The sequence below is a fragment of the Mobula birostris genome, chromosome 17 (genome assembly GCF_030028105.1).
Source record: "Mobula birostris isolate sMobBir1 chromosome 17, sMobBir1.hap1, whole genome shotgun sequence".
Classification (NCBI taxonomy): domain Eukaryota; kingdom Metazoa; phylum Chordata; class Chondrichthyes; order Myliobatiformes; family Myliobatidae; genus Mobula; species Mobula birostris.
Genome location: NC_092386.1, coordinates 15981425 through 15995437, shown reverse-complemented (window position 1 = coordinate 15995437; position 14013 = coordinate 15981425). Strand labels below are relative to the sequence as shown.

General features: G+C 45.7%; 1 pseudogene; it reads left to right on the top strand.

The window, feature by feature from the left end:
- Positions 1–14013, top strand: part of LOC140211351 (leucyl-cystinyl aminopeptidase-like) — an 87138-nt pseudogene that overhangs the window by 16027 nt on the left and 57098 nt on the right.

The following is a 14013-nucleotide window of genomic DNA, read 5'->3' as shown; positions in this document are numbered from 1 at the left end:
TCCAATTTCCTCAAAAAAAAAGCTGGTTTTCTTTCTTTCGTGATGTAGATTTTTTCCATGTGTGTTTAACCAACGTAGACCTCATAGAGGCCTACAAAGTGGTATGGATATGGTGGATGAGCATTGTCTATTCCACAGGGAAAAGGAGTCCAAAACTAGAGGGCATACAAACTCCTTATAGACAGCAGGGGGAATTGAACCCGGGCCGCTGGTACTATAAAGCATTGTGTTAACCACTATGCGACCATGCCACCCTGTTTTATTGTCATTCTGCACTGTGCTGTTTGTGCTTTCTGTGAAACTTAGTTGGTAAATTCCTCGATAGTACTTGGCTATCAATTCAGTATAGGTAAGATCAAAACTGTTACTCACACCCCGTATTATTTTTGATCAACATTAGCTGGTTTACGATGGTAGCATTATTTTTAAAGACAAAGTGGGCTTCAAACAACACACATGCACCTTCAAAAATTCCACCCTTTTCCCACCCATCATCTGCTGCGGATGTTGCAGAAGACACAACAGTGGTTAGCCTGATCAACAACAATGATGAGATGGTGTACAGACAGGAAGTGGAGCAGCTGTTGGATTAGTATCAGAAGAACAACCTAAGTCTGAACGTGGAGAAGACCAAGAATATCATTGTGGACTTCAGGAAGGTGCAGATGGACCATGCCCCTCTGCAAGTACATGGCTCGTCTGTAGAGAGAGGTAAGTGCACCAACTTCCTGGGAGTTCACACCACTGGTGACCTCACCTTGTCCCTTAATATCACCTCCCTGAACATGAAGGCACAGAAGCATCTCCACTTCCTCAGGAGATTGAGACAAGGAAGGCTCCCTTCCCATCACTTAACTGAATTATATAGGAACACCATTAAGAGTGTCCTGACAAGTTGATCTCCACCTTGTCGGGGAATAGCTGAATATCGGACTGCAAGTCCCTATGAAAGGCTGTGAGAATGGCTGAGAGGATCATAGGACTCTCTCTACCATCCAGTAGGGACATTTACCAGGAGTGCTGCAAACAGAGACACCTTAGTATTGTCAAGGATCTCACCCACCTATCCAGCATCCCCTTGGATTTCTACCATCAGGCAGGAGACTAGTGCATAAAAGCAAGAACAGTCAGGATGGAAAACAGTTCCTTCCCTCAGTCCATTAGGTTTCTGAACTCTCGGCTGCATTGCATTCAAAGTATCAACTGTTAATCTGTTCTGTACCTTACAATATATAATTTATGCAATTTGTTTTTTTTGGATAATTCATCTGTAGATTTTATCCTTACCTTTGCAAGTTATTGCGTATTATACAGTAGATGTACTACTGTGCTTTACACCCTGATTCGGAGAAACGTCTCATTTGTTGGTATACATGTATAGAATGAAATGACAGTAAACTTGAATTGACTTGACTTGTTTCAAATACATTCCTTTTGGTAAAACAGGATTTTGCTAACATTAAAAACTGTGCTGTTAAACACACATGATATTGTGCTTGACATTAATGACGCTGGTTTGTAATCTGTTCTAGGATAGCACAACTAAAGTTGAGAATGGACTTTATCAAGATACATTTATGAGAAGTGTTAAAATGAGCACTTACTTAGTGGCCTTTGTTGTTGCTGATTTGACAAACATCAGCCACATCACCACAGGGGGAACTCTGGTAAGTTCCATTTTTAAAAAAATTACAGCTAATATAAGTAAGCAACATACACAGACTGCTGGAGGAATTCAGCAGGCCAGGCAGCAACTTTGGAAAAGAGTACCGTCAACATTTCGGTCTGAGATCCTTCAGCAGGACAGGTGAAAAAAAGATGAGGAATAAGATGGTGGGAGGAGGGGAGGAAGAAATACAAGGTTATAGGTGAAACCGGGATGAAGGAAAGAGCTGGGAAGTTGACTGGTGAAAGAGATACAGGGCTGGAGAAGGAGGAATCTGATAGGAGAGGACAGAAGGCCATGGAAGAAAGAAAAGGTGGAAGAGCACCAGAAGGAGGTGATGGGCAGGTAAGGAGATAAGGTGAGAGAGAGAAATGGGACTGGGGAATGGTCCTCTCCTATCAGATTCCCCCTTCCCCATTCCTCTATCTCTTTCACCAATCAACCTCCCAGATCTTTACTACACCACTCCCCCCACCCCCGGTTTCACCCATCATCTTGTGTCTTTTTGTCCACTCCCTCCACCTTCTTACTCTCACTCCTCATGTGAAGCACCTTATCAAATGCCTTCTAAGTAAGTGACATCCACAGCCTCTCCTTTGTCCACACTGCTTGTTATTTCTTCAAAGAGCTCCAATAGATTTGTCAGGCAAGATTTCCTTTCACAGAGACCATGTTGACTTTGATTTATTTTATCATTAGTCGCCAAGTGCCCCAAAACATCATTCTTCATAATGGATTTCAACACTTTCCCAACCACTGAGGTTAGGTTAACTGGCCTATAATTTCCTCTATTTTGTCTTCCTTTTTTCTTAATGAATGGATTGACATTTTTGTAGTTTTCCAGTCCTCTAGGACCATGCCAGAATCAAGTGATTCTTGAAAGATCATGACCAAAGCATCCATTATCTCTTCAGCATTATCTTTCAGGACTCTGGGATTTAGTCCATCTGACTTACCCACATTAAGACCTTTCAGTTTGCCGAGCATTTTTTCCTTTGTAATAGCAATGGTATTCACTGCTGCTTCTTGACGCTCATGGACCTCTGATACACAGCAAGTGTCTTCCACAGAGAAGACCGATGCAAAGTCCCCATTAAGTTGATCTCCCATTTATTTGTCCCCCATGACTACAGCACCAGCATCATTTTCCAGTGGTCCAATATCAACTCTTAACTCCCTTTTATTCTTTATATAACTGAAAAAAAAACTTGTTGGTATCTTGCTTTATATTATCGGCTAGTTTGCCGTCATATTTCATCTTCCCTTTCATAATGCATTAGTTGCCTTTTAGTTGCCTTTCATTAGTTGCCTTTTGTTCGATCCTAAAAGTGTCCCAATCCTCCAACTTCCCATGCACTCTTGCTGCATTATATGCCCTTTCCTTGGCTTTTACGCAGTCCCTAACTTCCCTAACAGTCAGCCACTGTTACCTTGACCTCCTATTTGAGAACAACCTCTTCTGTGGGACATATCTATCCTGCGCCTTGTGAACTATTCCTAGAAACTTCAGCCAACTCTGTTCTGCCATCATCCCCGCCAGTATCCCCTCCAAACCACCCGGGCAACTCCACTCTCTTGGCACTGTAATTCCTTTTATTCCATTGCGATACGGATACGTGTGACTTATGTTTCTCCCTCTCAAATTGCAGTATGAACTCAATCATATTATGATCATGCCTTATCAGGGTTCCTTCATGTTAGGCTTCCTCATAAGATCTGGGTTATTACACAACACCCAATCTACAATAGCCTTTCTCGAAATTGGCTTCAGCTCAAGCTTCTCCAAAAAGCCATCTCACAGGCATTTAACAAATTTCCTCTTTTATGATCCAACACCAGCCTGATTTTCCCAATCCCCTTGCATATTAGATTATAATGACACTCAGTCCTCATTTATTGTCATTTAGAAATGCATGCATGCTTTAAGAAATGATACAATGTTCCTCCAGAGTGATATCACAAAAAAAAAGGACAAACCAGGACTAACACTGACAAGACCACATAATTATAACATATAGTTACAGCAGTGCAAAGCAATACCATAATTTGATAAAGAACAGACCATGGGAATGGTAAAAAAAAGTCTTGAACGGTAAAAATAAGTTCCGATTGACTCCCGATAGTCCCCGATAGCAGGCGGCAGAAGGGAGAAACTCTCTCTGCCATAAACCTCCACACACCGACAACTGTAGATGCATTGGAAGCACCCGACCCCAGCCGACTCTGAGTCCGTCCGAAAACCTCGAGCCTCCAACCAGCCCTTCGACACCAGCACCATCTCTGCCGAGTGCTTCGACCCCGTTCCGGCCGCCGAGCAACGAGCAAAGCCGAGGATTTAGGGCCCTCCGCTTCGGAGATTCGGGATCTCACAGTAACAGCGGCAGCGAAAAAGGCATTTCAGAAGTTTCCCCAGATGTTCCTCTGTTCTCTCACATCTGTCTCCATCAAATCAGAATTGTGCACGGCACCCTACTTGACAGATTACAGATATCATTGAAGTTCTCCATTACAATTGGTACATTATCCTTATTACATGTCCTTTCCAGCTCCCTTTGCAATCTCAACCCCACATCTGGGCTACTATTTGGATGTCTATATATGCTTCCCATACTGATTTTCTTATCTTTGCAGTTTGTTAACTCCACCACAAAGATTCAACATTCTCTGACCCTATGTCACCTCTTCTAAAGTTGTAATTCCATCTCTTACCAAAAGAGCCACACCACCGCCTATGCCTTCTGCCTGTTCTTTCTTCAGAGAAGATGGGAATGGTTCTTGTCTTAATCTCTGAAGTTATGCAATTTGTCCTCCCAACTTGATTTTGGTGAGAAATTTCAAAAATCTGACCAACCATGAAGTATTCGATGCTGCAGATTGTAATCAGCAGTATATAAAATTTCAACTGATTACAGAAGAGTTGCTGGTCTTGTTTATCATGGTGATTGAGATCCCAAAAGGGAAAATATCTAGAATTACTTGTCACCCTAAACACACAAGAGAATCTGCAGATGCTAGAAATCTTGAGCAACACTTGTAAAATGTGGAAGGAAATTGGAAAATCAGACAGTATTGATGGCAGGGAATAAGCATTTGATGTTTTGGGCCGAGACCCTTCAGCTTGACTGGAAAGTAAGGAGGAAGAGGCCAAAGTAAAATGCTGGGATAAGGGAAGAAGTACAAGCTGGAAAGTGATAGGTGCAACCAGGTGAGGGGGAAGATGAGTTGGTAGGGAGGGGGATGAAGTAAGAAGTTTGGAGGTGATAGGTGGAAGAAGTAAAGGGATGAAGAATTAACATTTTGAAAGGAGAGGGGAGTCGACCTTGAAAGAAAGGAAGGAGAAAGGGAACAAGAGGGGAGTGATGGGTATTTGAGGAGAGGGAAGGGGGTGAGAGGTGAACCTGAATGGGGAATGATGTAAATTGCAGTACCACGCCATCGAACAGCTTTGCTTCAGTTTGTTTGCTGCAAATGATGGGATATCATGGATACCCACTTCAATTCAACTTCCCATTCCCATTTCAACATGGTAGTCCACAGCCTCCTCCACTGCCATGATGAGGCCACAATCAGGCTTGAGGAGCAACACCTTATATTCTGTCTGAGTAGCTTCCAACCTGATGGCATGAACATCGATTTCTCTAACTTCTGGTAATTTTTCACCCTTTCTCTCCTCTCTTTTTCCATTCCCAATTCCAGTTCTCCTCTCACCACTTCTCTGACCTGCTTAGCTCCTCCAGTATTTTCTGTGTGTTTCCCTTGGCACCCTGTACCTCTTGCATGTTGCACCCTTTACGATGTTATTGTCAAATCTTGCAGAAGGAGAATTAACCTTGCCGGCTAGTCCATTCTGGATTCTATCACCCATTTGTCATGCATTAGCAAGGATGCAGAGTAAGCATTCCAGCCTGCTCTGGCTTGAGCCTTGAGGTTAATGGAAAGACTTTGAGGGATTAGGAGAGAAAATTCAGACACCAGCTGCTCTTTTCATCACTGGTGAAGGTCAACTGTCGAACAGTGGATTCCCATGATATTAATGTAGGGGAAATTGGTGATGACAGTACATTTGAAGGTCAATGTTCAAAATAAATTTACTATTAAGGTACGTCAATATCAACATATACAACCTTGAGATTCATTTTCTTGCAGGCATGCACAGTAAATCCAAGAAGAATCGAGTCTGCATTGATCTCTGTACTGGGCTTTGTGATACAGTATTTGAAAACTTATTTTAGAACTTGAAAACTTATTTTAGTGGAAATTCACTGTAGTCTTCAGCGACATAACAAAATCTCTTCAAACTCCTAATGAAACATAGCCACTGGTGTGCCTTTGTCATGATTGCATCAATATGGTGGGTTTTTGAGATGCTGACACACGGGACTTGAACCTGCTCTCCCTTTTCACCATTGACCCCTCAATAAATATTGATTGATGTATGTTCTCATGAATTCCCCTGACTGAAGTCTGGAGCCAGTTCTTTGATCAAGCCAACATTAAGTGTAAGGTTGTTTTTGTGACACTACTCAACCAGCCAATCTATTTCACTCCTCTACCTTCCTCACAACAAAATATTAAATTATTCAGCCATTGTTACTACCTGTGGTACACACCAACTCTGTGAAATTCTGTACTGGATTAGCCCCATCTTTGTTTTTTCCCTATCCCTCTTGACACAGTGTACCCTTTTGGAAAAGCATTGCAACACTTTTAGCCATGTGTGTCTTTGCTGTGGAAGCAAGCGTTTTGAATTAAAAGGTTGCTGTTCTGTAGATTCATATTCAAGAGATTATTTTCAGTGTCATAACTTATGGTTTGGTAATAGTTCTTATCACATGAATTTGATTAGGTATCGGTGTATGCTGTTCCTGGAAAGACGGATCAAATGAAGTATCCATTAGACGTAGCAGTGAAACTTCTCAACTTTTCTGAGAGCTTCTTCAATATATCTTACTCCTTAAAGAAACTAGGTAAGGTAAAAGAAGTATGTTTTGTAATAATGCCTTGTTAAGATGCTTGTCGATGACTGTACCAGTATGAGTATGTTCTTCCTCCAATGAAAAGCTGATGAATCTTTTTTGGGTTTCAGTTCGCTTTCACCTTTTCAACCGCATTTTCTGTTTGCTTGCCAAAAAGAAGTAAAATTCTAAATCTGGTTTACTCAGGACTCTGGTGCTGGACTGAGAATCTCTGGACTTTTGGATGCTAATTCAATTAATTCAATACATTTCAATTCATATTTATAATCAGTGGTTGGGAAGATGTTGCAGTCAATTGTTAAAGGTGTGGTTTCGGGGTACTTGGAGGCACATGATAAAAAAAGGCTGTAGTCAGCATGGTTTGCTCAAGGGAAAATCTTGCCTGATAAATCTATTACGATCCTTTGAAGAAATTTTAAGCATGATAGAAAAAGAGGAATTGGTTGACGTTTGTGTTTTCAGAAGGCCTTTGACAAAGTGCCAAACATGAAGCTGTTAAACAAGTTATGAGCCCATGGTGTTACAGGAAAGATTCTAGCATGGATAAAGCAGTGGCTGAATGGCAGGAGGCAAAGAATGGGAATAAAGGAAGCCTCTTCCTGTTGGCTGCCGGTACCTAGCGTTGTTCCACAGGGGTCTATGTTGGGACAGTTTCTCTTTACATTGTATGTCAATGATTTGGATGATGGAATCGATGTCTTTGTTCCAAAGTTTGCAGGTAATATGAAGGTAGTTGGAGGGGCAGGTAACTTGAGGAAATATGGAGGCTACAGAAGGATTTTGACAGAAATGGCAGATGGAATACAGTGTCGGGAAGTTTATGGTGATGCACTTTGGTAGAAGAAATCGAAGGGTTGACTATTTTCTAAATAGAAAGAAAATACAAGAATCTGAAGTAAAAAGGGATTTGGGAGTCCTGGCGCAGATTTCCCGAAAAGTTAAGTCTGTGGTGACAAAGGTAAGTGTGATGTTAGCATTCATTTCAAGAGGGCTAGAATATAAAAACAAGGTTATAATAGTGAGAGCAACACACATCAAAGTTGCTGGTGAACGCAGCAGGCCAGGCAGCATCTGTAGGAAGGGGTGCAGTCGACGTTTCAGGCCGAGACCCTTCGTCAGGACTAACTGAAGGAAGAGTGAGTAAGGGATTTGAAAGTTGGAGGGGGAGGGGGAGATCCAAAATGATAGGAGAAGACAGGAGGGGGAGGGATAGAGCCAAGAGCTGGACAGGTGAAAGGCAAAAGGGGATACGAGAGGATCATGGGACAGGACGTCCGGGAAGAAAGACAAAGGGGGGGAACCCAGAGGATGGGCAAGAGGTATATTCAGAGGGACAGAGGGAGAAAAAGGAGACTGAGAGAAAGAATGTGTGCATAAAAATAAGTAACAGATGGGGTACGAGGGGGAGGTGGGGCCTAGCGGAAGTTAGAGAAGTCGATGTTCATGCCATCAGGTTGGAGGCTACCGAGATGGAATATAAGGTGTTGTTCCTCCAACCTGAGTGTAGCTTCATCTTTACAGTAGAGGAGGCCGTGGATAGACATGTCAGAATGGGAATGGGATGTGGAATTAAAATGTATGGCCACTGGGAGATCCTGCTTTCTCTGGCGGACAGAGCGTAGATGTTCAGCAAAGCAATCTCCCAGTCTGCGTCGGGTCTTGCCAATATATAAAAGGCCACATCAGGAGCACCGGACGCAGTATATCACCCCAGTCGACTCACAGGTGAAGTGTTGCCTCACCTGGAAGGACTGTTTGGGGCCCTGAATGGTGGTAAGGGACTTTTTTTGACTTTGTCATGTTAAGCAAAGATCGCAAGATCCTACATCTATGGACTCCAGAGCCTGCCGGCCCCAACGCTAGCAGACATGAACTTCAGATTGCGGCCCCTGCCATTGATCTCGGCGGCTCCAACACCTCAGGGCATATTCAAAACCCGGACTCCAGCAACGACCATGGACACCTTCACAGCGATTGCGCAACCACCAACTGTGACGCCAGCCTTGAACTCCAGGCCCGGTCTTTATGTGCTGCTGTTGTGACTCCCGTCTCCCCTTCCCCCACCAATACTCTGCAACTCCGTCTCCTTCAGATCCCATCGTCAGCTCCTGGGTACTCAGAGGCTCCATCTTCCTCTCACCCCAACCCTCCCCTCTCCATTGACACCCCCAGCCTCCCCCCTCCCCCCTCTGATCCCAGCTCTCAAGATTCCAGCCTTGAACTCCAGGCCGGGTCTTTATGTGCTGCTATTGTGACTCCCGTCTCCCCTTCCCCCACCACCACTCCGCAGCCCCATCTTCCTCAGATCCCACCGTCAACTCCTGGGCCCTCGGAGGCTCCATCTTCCTCTCACCCCAACCCTCCCCTCTCCATTGACACCCCCAGCCTCCCCCCTCCCCCCTCTGATCCCAGCTCTCATCCGTGCCGGGTCTTTACCATCCCCTCCGACCTTCAACTGTCGGAGGCAGAACGCTTTGTTCTCCGTAAGGGCCTCACGTTTGTCCCCCTTCGCCCACACCTCAGCGAGTTCCGTGTTCGCCAGGATGCGGAACTTTTCTTCCGCCATCTCCGTCTCCGAGCCTACTTCTTCGGCAAGGACTCTTCCACCCCCACCGATGACCCCTTCTCCCGTCTTCAACCCTCCTCTTCTTCATGGACACCCCGCTCTGGTCTTCTGCCTGCTCTGGATCTCTTTATCGCTAATTGCCGACGGGACATCAACCGTCTCGACTTCACCGCACCTTGTCCCCATTCCAACCTCACTCCTTCGGAACGCTCTGCTCTCCACTCCCTCCGCACTAATCCTAACCTTATTATTAAACCCGCCGATAAGGGGGGTGCTGTTGTTGTCTGGTGTACTGACCTCTACCTTGCCGAGGCACAGCGACAACTCGCGGATACCTCCTCTTATTTACCCCTCGATCGTGACCCCACTAAGGAGCACCAGGCCATTGTCTCCCACACCATCACCGACTTTATCCGCTCAGGGGATCTCCCATCCACTGCTACCAACCTTATAGTTCCCACACCCCGCACTTTCCATTTCTACCTCCTACCCAAGATCCACAAACCTGCCTGTCCTGGCCGACCTATTGTCTCAGCTTGCTCCTGCCCCACCGAACTCATTTCTGCATACCTCGACACTGTCTTATCACCCCTTGTTCAATTCCTTCCGACCTATGTTCGTGACACTTCTCACGCTCTTAAACTTTTCAATGATTTTAAGTTCCCTGGCCCCCACCGCTTTATTTTCACCATGGATGTCCAGTCCTTATATACTTCCATCCCCCATCAGGAAGGTCTTAAAGCTCTACGCTTCTTTTTGGATTCCAGACCAAATCAGTTCCCCTCTACCACCACTCTGCTCCGTCTAGCGGAATTAGTCCTTACTCTTAATAATTTCTCCTTTGGCTCCTCCCACTTCCTCCAAACTAAAGGTGTAGCTATGGGCACCCGTATGGGTCCTAGCTATGCCTGCCTTTTTGTTGGGTTTCTGGAACAATCTATGTTCCGTGCCTATTCTGGTATTTCTCCCCCACTTTTCCTTCGCTACATCGATGACTGCATTGGCGCTGCTTCCTGCACGCATGCAGAACTCGTTGACTTTATTAACTTTGCCTCCAACTTTCACCCTGCCCTCAAGTTTACCTGGTCCATTTCTGACACCTCCCTCCCCTTTCTAGATCTTTCTGTCTCTGTCTCTGGAGACAGCTTATCCACTGATGTCTACTATAAGCCTACTGACTCTCACAGCTATCTGGACTATTCCTCTTCTCACCCTGTCTCTTGCAAAAACGCCAACCCCTTCTCGCAATTCCTCCATCTCCGCCGCATCTGCTCTCAGGATGAGGCTTTTCATTCTAGGACGAGGGAGATGTCTTCCTTTTTTAAAGAAAGGGGCTTCCCTTCCTCCACTATCAACTCTGCTCTTAAACGCATCTCCCCCATTTCACGTACATCTGCTCTCACTCCATCCTCTCGCCACCCCACTAGGAATAGGGTTCCCCTGGTCCTCACCTACCACCCCACCAGTCTCCGGGTCCAACATATTATTCTCCGTAACTTCCGCCACCTCCAACGGGATCCCACCACTAAGCACATCTTTCCCTCCCCCCCTCTCTCTGCATTCCGCAGGGATCGCTCCCTACACAACTCCCTTGTCCATTCGTCCGCCCCATCACTCCCCACTGATCTCCCTCCTGGCACTTATCCGTGTAAGCGGAACAAGTGCTACACATGCCCTTACACTTCCTCCCTTACCACCATTCAGGGCCCCAAACAGTCCTTCCAGGTGAGGCAACACTTCACCTGTGAGTCGACTGGGGTGATATACTGCGTCCGGTGCTCCCGATGTGGCCTTTTATACATTGGCGAGACCCGACACAGACTGGGAGACCGCTTTGCTGAACACCTACGCACTGTCCGCCAGAGAAAGCAGGATCTCCCAGTGGCCACACATTTTAATTCCACATCCCATTCCCATTCTGACATGTCCATCCACGGCCTCCTCTACTGTAAAGATGAAGCCACACTCAGGTTGGAGGAACAACACCTTATATTCCGTCCGGGTAGCCTTCAACCTGATGGCATGAACATTGACTTCTCTAACTTCCGCTAAGGCCCCACCTCCCCCTCGTATCCCATCTGTTACTCATTTTTATGCACACATTCTTTCTCTCACTCTCCTTTTTCTCCCTCTGTCCCTCTGAATATACCTCTTGCCCATCCTCTGGGTCCCCCCCCCCCCCCGTCTTTCTTCCCAGACCTCCTGTCCCATGATCCTCTCGTATCCCCTTTTGCCTATCACCTGTCCAGCTCTTGGCTTCATCTCTCCCCCTCCTGTCTTCTCCTATCATTTTGGATCTCCTCCTCCCCCTCCAACTTTCAAATCCCTTACTCACTCTTCCTTCAGTTAGTCCTGACGAAGGGTCTCGGCCTGAAACGTTGACTGCACCCCTTCCTACAGATGCTGCCTGGCCTGCTGCGTTCACCAGCAACTTTGATGTGTGTTGCTTGAATTTCCAGCATCTGCAGAATTCCTGTTATAATAGTGAGAATTTATAAAGCAATGGTAAGGCCCCACTTGGAGTATTCTGTGCATTTTGGGCCCCATATCTTAGAAAGCATGTGCTGAAACTGGAGAGGTTTAAAGGAGGTTCACGAACATGATTCTAGGATTTGGCCCCTTGTCACATAAAGAATGTTTGATGGCTCTGAGCTGTATTCACTGGAATTTAGAAGAATGAGGGGTGACCTCACTGAAACCCATTGGATGGTATATGGCTTTGATAGAGTGGATGTGGAGAGGATATTTCCTCTGGTTGGAGTGTCTAAGACACAGCCTCAAAGTAGAGGGGCATCCTATTAGAACAGAGATAAGAAAGGATTTTTTTTTAGTCAGAGATGGTGAATCTGTGGAATCCATTGCTACTGGCAGCTGTGGAGACCAGGTTTTTATGCATATTTAAGGCAGAGGTTGATAGACTCTTGATTGGATAGTGCACGGCTAGATTCAGGGGGAAGGTAGGTGCTTGGGGCTGAGAGGAAAACTGGACTAGCCATGATGAAATAGTGGAACCGACTCAATGGGGTCAAATGACCTAATGCTATTCCTACATCTTACGGTCCAAATGTAACTCTCTCATTCCGCTCCTCAATCATAGTTTCCTCCTCTCTGAGTAACTCAGTAAACGATGGAGGAGGATGCATCTTGTGGGTCATTCGAATACCTAGAGCAATCATGTCACGTGACAGCGAGCCCTTCACCACTTGCTTCACTCGCAAGCAATTTCTCTCAGACAGTTGAACACCCCCTTTGGGACACCAAACAGGGCAGCAGTTTCTCCAACCTGAAAAGGCAGGAAGAAAGCTTCTCTCCTTCCTCCTGGAAGTGCCTAAACTTCATCATGAGATCGGCAGAACTTTCAGCCGTGCCAAAAGCATCTTCCAGAGCTAGTGTATAGTTAGCTGATGTGGGTAATGGATTTTCTGCCCCTAGGAACCTCACTATATCAGCCACTGTACCCTTTAAGCACTCTACCAGTCTGGTTTTTCATATTATCTGAGCACTGCCATTCCTCCAATCTCTGAGATGTCTGCTCGCCCCAGCCTCATGTTCTTCTTCCCCATCAGGTGTGGGCTTGACTCCAGAGAACACTCTCAGCCGACAATGACTTTGGCTCTCGAGTAGGTACACTTTGGCATTGATCAACCAACGATGTAATAGCTGAAATCAGCTCAGAACTTAAATCAACAACTGAAGTACCTATTAGTCTTTTCACATCAGACAAAGTCTTCCCTTCACTCTACAGAAAAGAGAACAGCTTGTGTATAAAATCTTCACCCTCACTTGCATACTCACCAGCTCTAGAGATATGAACTGGCCATGGCCCCGTTTCTCTAGGTACCCCTGTCCCATTGATCCTATCATGTCACTGGTAGTCATATCACACACGACCTTAATCTCCGCAGTATCCATGATAATGTACCTTAATTATGACACACCGCACATCTTTGGAGTGTGGGAAGAGACCAAAGCACCAGGAGGAAGCCCTCGCATTCACGGGGAAAATGTACTAAGAACAGGCCGTCAGAGATTGGCCACAACCGTCTAGTGTGAAACAAGTCCAATAATCTCTGGGATTTTCTAGCTGTTACAGAAAGGTTGACAGGATCTTCAGCTCCATGGCAGCTCCACTGACAGTGCTAAGAGAGCCACAGGCCCTTTGGATTTCTGAAGTGGAGGCTACTTTGGCAGAACTCAAAACAGCAGTTCATGACAGCTCCCATTTTGGTCTTGCCCAACTCAGACCTTCCCTTCATCATGGGAGTGGATGCCCGGACATCGTTGCAGTTTTGTCTCAATGGACACCTTCGGACAACTAACTGCACCCACGTGCGTTCCTCTCCAGGCAACTAACCCCGACAGAGGTGAACTACGAAACTTAGAAAACCTACAGCACAATACAAGCCCTTCGGCCCACAAAGCTGTGCCGAACATGTCTTTACCTTAGAAATTATCTAGGCTTACCCATTCCCCTCTATTTTTCTAAGCTCCATGTATCCATCCAGGAGTCTCTTAAAAGACCCAATCGTTTCCACCTTCACCACCGCCACCGACAGCCCATTCCACTCATTCACCACTCTCTGCACAAAAAAACTTACCCCTGACACCTACTCTGTACCTACTGCCAAGCACCTTAATACTATGCCCTCTCGTGCTAGCCAATTCAGCCCTGGGAAAAGGCCTCTGACCATCCACACGATCAATGCCTCTCATTATCTTGTACACCTCTATCAGGTCACCTCTCATCCTCTGTCGCTTCAAGGAGAAAAGGCTGAGCTCACTCAACCTATTCTCATTAGGTAGTG